The sequence below is a fragment of the Plutella xylostella genome, chromosome 5 (assembly GCF_932276165.1).
Source record: "Plutella xylostella chromosome 5, ilPluXylo3.1, whole genome shotgun sequence".
NCBI lineage: Eukaryota > Metazoa > Arthropoda > Insecta > Lepidoptera > Plutellidae > Plutella > Plutella xylostella.
In genome coordinates, this window is record NC_063985.1 from 201,606 (window position 1) to 207,573 (window position 5,968).

General features: G+C 36.2%; 2 long non-coding RNA genes across 3 annotated transcripts; one reads left to right on the top strand and one right to left on the bottom strand.

The window, feature by feature from the left end:
• The first annotated feature begins 1,188 nt into the window (after positions 1 to 1,188).
• Positions 1,189 to 3,845, top strand: LOC125491359. Of its 2 annotated transcripts, none has more exons than XR_007268264.1 (3): positions 1,189 to 2,064; positions 3,077 to 3,333; positions 3,733 to 3,845. It is a non-coding gene; the product is annotated as an uncharacterized LOC125491359 (long non-coding RNA). The 2 variants fall into 2 exon arrangements; XR_007268265.1 differs by having other exon boundaries at positions 1,197 to 2,064; positions 3,077 to 3,198.
• Positions 2,200 to 4,176, bottom strand: LOC125491358. The gene is made up of 4 exons (XR_007268263.1): positions 4,025 to 4,176; positions 3,555 to 3,688; positions 3,064 to 3,123; positions 2,200 to 2,724 (listed from the first exon to the last, which is right to left on the bottom strand). It is a non-coding gene; the product is annotated as an uncharacterized LOC125491358 (long non-coding RNA).
• Between the last annotated feature and the right edge of the window lie 1,792 nt (positions 4,177 to 5,968).

The following is a 5,968-nucleotide window of genomic DNA, read 5'->3' on the forward strand; positions in this document are numbered from 1 at the left end:
CTAAAGATTTTGTTGATTGAGTTGAATAGCAGCAGTTGATAGCAGCAGAAGCAAATTTTTTGTATGAGTGAATTTGTTTTCATGATCATGAAGAAATAAGAAAAAGTAGCAAAATTCTGTTATCACTACATGCTAGGGGATGCTGCAATGAACCTATATACATATTACACATTTAACAGTGTGCTCGAAATTAGTCAAAATTATTAATTATAAGGACACTCAATACGGCCAAATATTATTCATGATTATGAAGAAATAAGAAAAAGTAGCAAAATTCTGTTATCACTACATGCTAGGGGATGCTGCAATTAACTTACTAACTACTATTACACCATTCAGAGTGCTCCGGCAGATTAATTACATTACAAGTTAATGTCACTCATTAAAAAAAAATTACAACTAAATCTACCCACATGAGTGTGTAAATAACGGATAGACGATGGTAAATACATTATAAATCTATATATGTCATCTTTGTGTTTGCTCAATTGACTTCAAAATAATCAATCAAAGAGAAAGCGCCTGAATACATTGTACAGCAAATTGCGCAAAGAAGCCGTAAATTTATCGTGGTGTAATTAATCTCTCGGAGCACGTTGGTAAATGTGATATATGTCTATAAGTTCATTGAAATATTCTCTAGCATCTAGTGCTAACAGAATTTGGGTAGATTTGCTTGTTCTTCAAAATCATGAAAAAATTGTCGCTCATATTTGCGGTTATGTCGCTATATAATGTAATTGTGACGTAATTAATCTCTCGGAGCACGTTAGTAAATGTGTTGTATGTCTATAAGTTCATTGAAGTATTCTCTAGCATGTAGTGCTAACAGTAATCCGCCACAATGGGTTATTTCTTCATAATCATGAAAAAATAGTCGCCCATATAGGAAAATATTATGTTATGTTAATCAAGTTAAAACTTGATAAGAACTAAATCTACCACTCATCGAGTGTATGTAATGGATAGACGATGGTATATAGATCGTAGCAATAACTACTTTATGTACGTATATGGTCAAGGGACTTCAAAATAATGAAAAGTGTAAGCATCTGAAATATGTATTAAGTAAGTTGTCGGCTAGGGAAGAAACTGAAGGAATTTTTCACTAAAACAATTATCAGCACCTCAGCCCAGTTGGTTACAGCCTCGAACTAGATCCCTGTGGTCTGTGGATCGAATCTAACTAAAGCAACTAAAGATCTTTTTTATTTTTTTTATTTTAATGATGGTTACTTTTAAAAATACATACAGTAATGAATGTAACCAGTTATATTACAGACTTATTTTGGGTTCTTAATATGTAGGTAAATAAAAGATGCCAAGACAAATTTATTTTATTTTAAGTATACAAATCCACATTAGAAACTACATCAACACAATCATGTTAAATTATTTTATATTGTTATAAGTAGGTATGATTAAAATCACAATGATATTTCTAAATTTATTATTTATCAATCAGAATATGGATACAAGTAACAGTTAAAATCGATAGCTTGAATTATATCATAGCTCTTTTAAGTAAGAGCATACTTTATTAAATAAAACAGAATAAAATGTGATCTACTAATAAACCTAAACTTAAATAGAACCTATAAATATTAAAATATATATAAATAATATAATTGTTACGTTCACTTCACTCTCACTGCACTAACTCATTGTTACTACTACTCGACAACAGGTGTCGCTATTATTACCGCTACTCGGCAACAGATGGCGCCATGTGTCCAAAGAGTTAAAATAAATACAGCTGTTTTCATTTTTATAAACATACGTATTCTTTAGGGTTTTAATTTCTGTCTTGTTAAATATTCTGCTAATTCAATTATTAAACTACAATATTGGAAATAATTAGTGCGCATGGCATTAATGAAGGTCAATGCGCATAGTCAAAACATTGCGCATTCGCATTCGAGTCGATCGACCTGCGAACGGAACGGAACTGTCAGTGCTAACAAGAGCCTCTTCGTTTCGTTGTGCTGTTTTTGGTGCTGAGTGTTTGTAAAAAGTTACTAGCTTTTGGTTTTGTTTTGGTGCTTGTGTACAATAGAATTACAGGTAAGTCAATACAAAACTTAATAGATAATATCCAATTTTTACATAGCATTGATAAGATCTTTGTAATTTCCCCCGGTTTAATTTTTGAGAAATGCCACATCAGTTTCGGCTATTGTGGTTATAAACAGTCATTCCCTTATATGACTGTCTCTGAATATGTAGGACTTGAGATATGTGTAGGAATTTGTTTACCTACGTTGTAAATGCTCCATCAATTCTGACTGTCCCTTTTAATTCCGTGCCTTATCATTAGCAAGCAATTTGTTCACCAACTATAAATACAGGCTACTCCCACTATTGTACCCATAGGTAGAAATACATTATAACAATAACATGCAATGATAAAAGATAGATAAATTATTTTTCATTATTACTTGCCTTATCTGGTAACCTGTATGATATATTTTGTTGATTATGTTTCTACCATTTCTTTTGGGATAGGTGTTGGTTTGTTTTATTTAACATGCTCTCGGTTTTATTTTCTAGTAACTGTTAAAATAAAACTTAGAGCTAAAAAGTTTTCTGGTAGTGATTCTAGGATTTTTAAAAAGTTGCCTATCCAGGTTGTCTGTTGATCAAAATCCATTTAGTAGTTTTGTCGTCACATTCGCTGGGTACTTCGACATGTCGATGTTGCATCGTCATCTTCACCCAGGTGATCTGTTGGCAAGAAACGATACATTAATAAATAGGCGTGCCAAATAAATAACATTGCTGTGTGAACTAAAAACTATAAAAGTTTCAGTTTTCTCGCAAACAAAGTGGCGCCTCTAGCGGAAACTATCATGAAACTTTTGACAGATAATCTATGCAGGTGACAGAAGAAAACAAAAAAATTTTCGTTTACGTAAATTGCAAAACCCGTACTAGAGGCCCTGATACAGGATGTGCTGCACCATGATTTTATTTATTTGGCTTTCCTATGCATTATGCTGGTCTTCAGTTTCAATATCATTTAAATGACTTTATTGTTTTAAAATAATGTATTTCTACACTTACCTTCTCATTATAGAGGCATGGCCCGGGGGCAGCGGCGGTATTCCCGAAAAAATAGGAAAGCTGAAATTTAGAAGAAAAAAAATATTAAATAAAGATATAAGAAGAGATGTAAGAAGGCAAGCTGACAATGGGATGGTATGTCTGCAAAGCCAATCATAAAGAACCAAATAAACTGCTTATGGGCTTATGGTTATATTAAACCGATTGCATGTATCTATATACTCTAAGCATGTATCATATTTGTTTTCTCAGCCTCACACTTTAACTCAGGTAAGTTCTGAAGCACATTTACTGATTCTACACTATGTTTGAATTCAGTTTCATGAAATTGATTATTCAGTAGACTGTGAGGATCTACACCTCTTGACAGACAGTCAGCTGGATTTAATTCAGTAGGAATATAGTTCCCTTTTTCAGGTACCTGCTCACATTCCCAGAACATATCTATTTTCCTATTTAAAGACTCTGTTGAGACAGCCTCAGATACTGACTTGCAAAAGTTACTTGGTAGTGATGAACATCCCTCGCTGTTCAATGGTGCAGTGCCAGCAACAATGTAGCCGAATTGAGTGTTGTGTAGAAACAGCTGACCTGGTATCACTGGCAGTCTCTCACGCAGTAGGATCTGAAACATGATGTCACACCCAAGTAAAATATCTATATTTCTAGGTTCGCTGAAGCATCGGCAAGCTGAATGTGAGATGGTATGTTGATGTCCTGTACATTGACACGGAAATGAGGCATTGAAGATGTTATGTTGGGGACAATGCATGATAGAACAGTGAGTTTATAATCACTGTTGGCTGACTGGATAGCAAATCCAAAGTTTGAAATGTGATGAATTGATGATTAGAGATGAGAAAGCGTTTAAACTGAATAATGGTTAATTGATAAAGGATAATATGAAATATTATAATCATTATATCAAGATTTATAGTCATCAACAAAAACTAGGAAATACCTGGATCCTCCAATCTCCATTGGCCCACAGACATCGGCATGTTTATTACATCCAGGGGTCCACTGCTCCTTGCACCGTTGTGACTAAATGGCAGACGAGACTGCTTTCCTTCACAGAATACAGGCATAATAATAAGGCATTAGTTTTCTTCACTTGCTGCCAACTGATGATCTGTGATCTGCTTCGCCGCCATCTTGCCGCTATGATGGCATTTTTATGGCAATCTGTCGGGTGTGCCAACAATTTCTGCCAGTATCATGTAATGACATTGCATGTGTATTTATTTATATTGTAAATATTGATACCCCTGTTCTTGAAAACTTTACGAAATGTTATATTTAAGCTGTGAATTTTATTCTTAGCAGTGCTGCAAACCTTATATTGTTGACTGTGCTACTCTCTGCTCAAAAAAGCACTTCCTAGCTCGGTACTATTGTAGTTTACTGCAAGATCTATCAACTTTGTCTTCACTACGTCATAATGTACTCTGTAACTACGTCACCCGTAATGGTGATTCCCGAATTTTCTATTACCATTATCATAGGGAAGTATTTTTTGGCAAACCCGCTAGTATTAGGCATCCAATCCACTCGTCATCCACTTTAAAACCTGTTCCAGACAATTTCTACGCCGCGCCGTTTCCATTATTAGATTAGCGTCACATAACTAATTCATAATTAATAAATAAGGTTGTCTGGTAGAGATTGCTATAAGCAATAAGGCCGCCTTTTTAATCTGTTTTTATTTTTAAGTTTAATTTTGTATGTTGATCTATTTTGGTGCAAATAAAGAGTATTGTATTGTATTGTATAATTCGTCATTGACTCGCTGGTGTCCAGACGAATTGATTTCAGGTTTCGCAATAAAGTTATTCTTCGAGAGAATCCGGAATCGTCGAACATAGTTCTCGACATCAGAACCATTAGGGCCGATGTAAAATTTTTGCGAAAATCACTTTTTTAAAGATCCTTCTTTCTTTTAGTCTAACACACGTATCTCTATCTCTTTTTGTTCAAAACTTCATTTTCCTAAAAGTGGTCGCATATCCACAGTACACTGGAACCATACGGACTTTTTATAATTTCAGACGTTATGGCTGTACAAATATGAAAATAATGTTATTTTATATACGGTCGGTTGTAAACAACAGTTCAAAAATACCTGCAAATAGTTCGTCCCATATCAATAACGTACCCTTTTGTCCAACTAAATATTACTTATATGCGGTCAAATTTTCACGTCAGACCTTATGGTTCGAAACACATTCAGTTAAGTTCATACAACCCCGAACGGCCCTCAGAGTCAGGTTCTGCTGTAGCTGGAGCTTCTTGCAGTTGGTCATCGAGCATAGTGCGTACCACGCCGGAGCAGCGTAGGTAATACGGAAACGCATGTATGTTTTAAAGATCCTCAGCTTCTTGCGCAGGGGGAGTCGGGAAGCCAACATGGGACAGAGCATAGCCCGTGCGGCCTTCGCCTAGTAGACTGAGTTGACCGCTTGCACACTCATGGTGAGCGTGCGCTCGATCGCCACCCCCAGGTACTTGACTGAGACGAAATGACTTCGGAGTTGCAGCTTCTTAGCCAGGTGCGGCGGACAACATCTCGGTGCCCACGTTGCCCACCACTTTTCCAGCCATTCCGGCAGGTGATCCAGTTTTGATACGGCCAGGTTTTCGCCGCCTTCTTGTTTTCCGAGTTTCGCATTAAAGTCTCCCATCACCACCGTGAAATTAGTAGTGAACTTACGCAGGGCAGACGATACGTCTTCATACGCAAGTTCGACCTCATCATCGGTGTGCTTAGATGTGGGTGCGTAAACCTGTATGACCTTCATTGAGTATCGTTTAGATATTCTCAGGATGAGGTACGCAACCCGTGTCGACACACTTCCGATTTCAACGATGTTGTTGACGAGGGACTTGTTGACGATGAACCCGACAC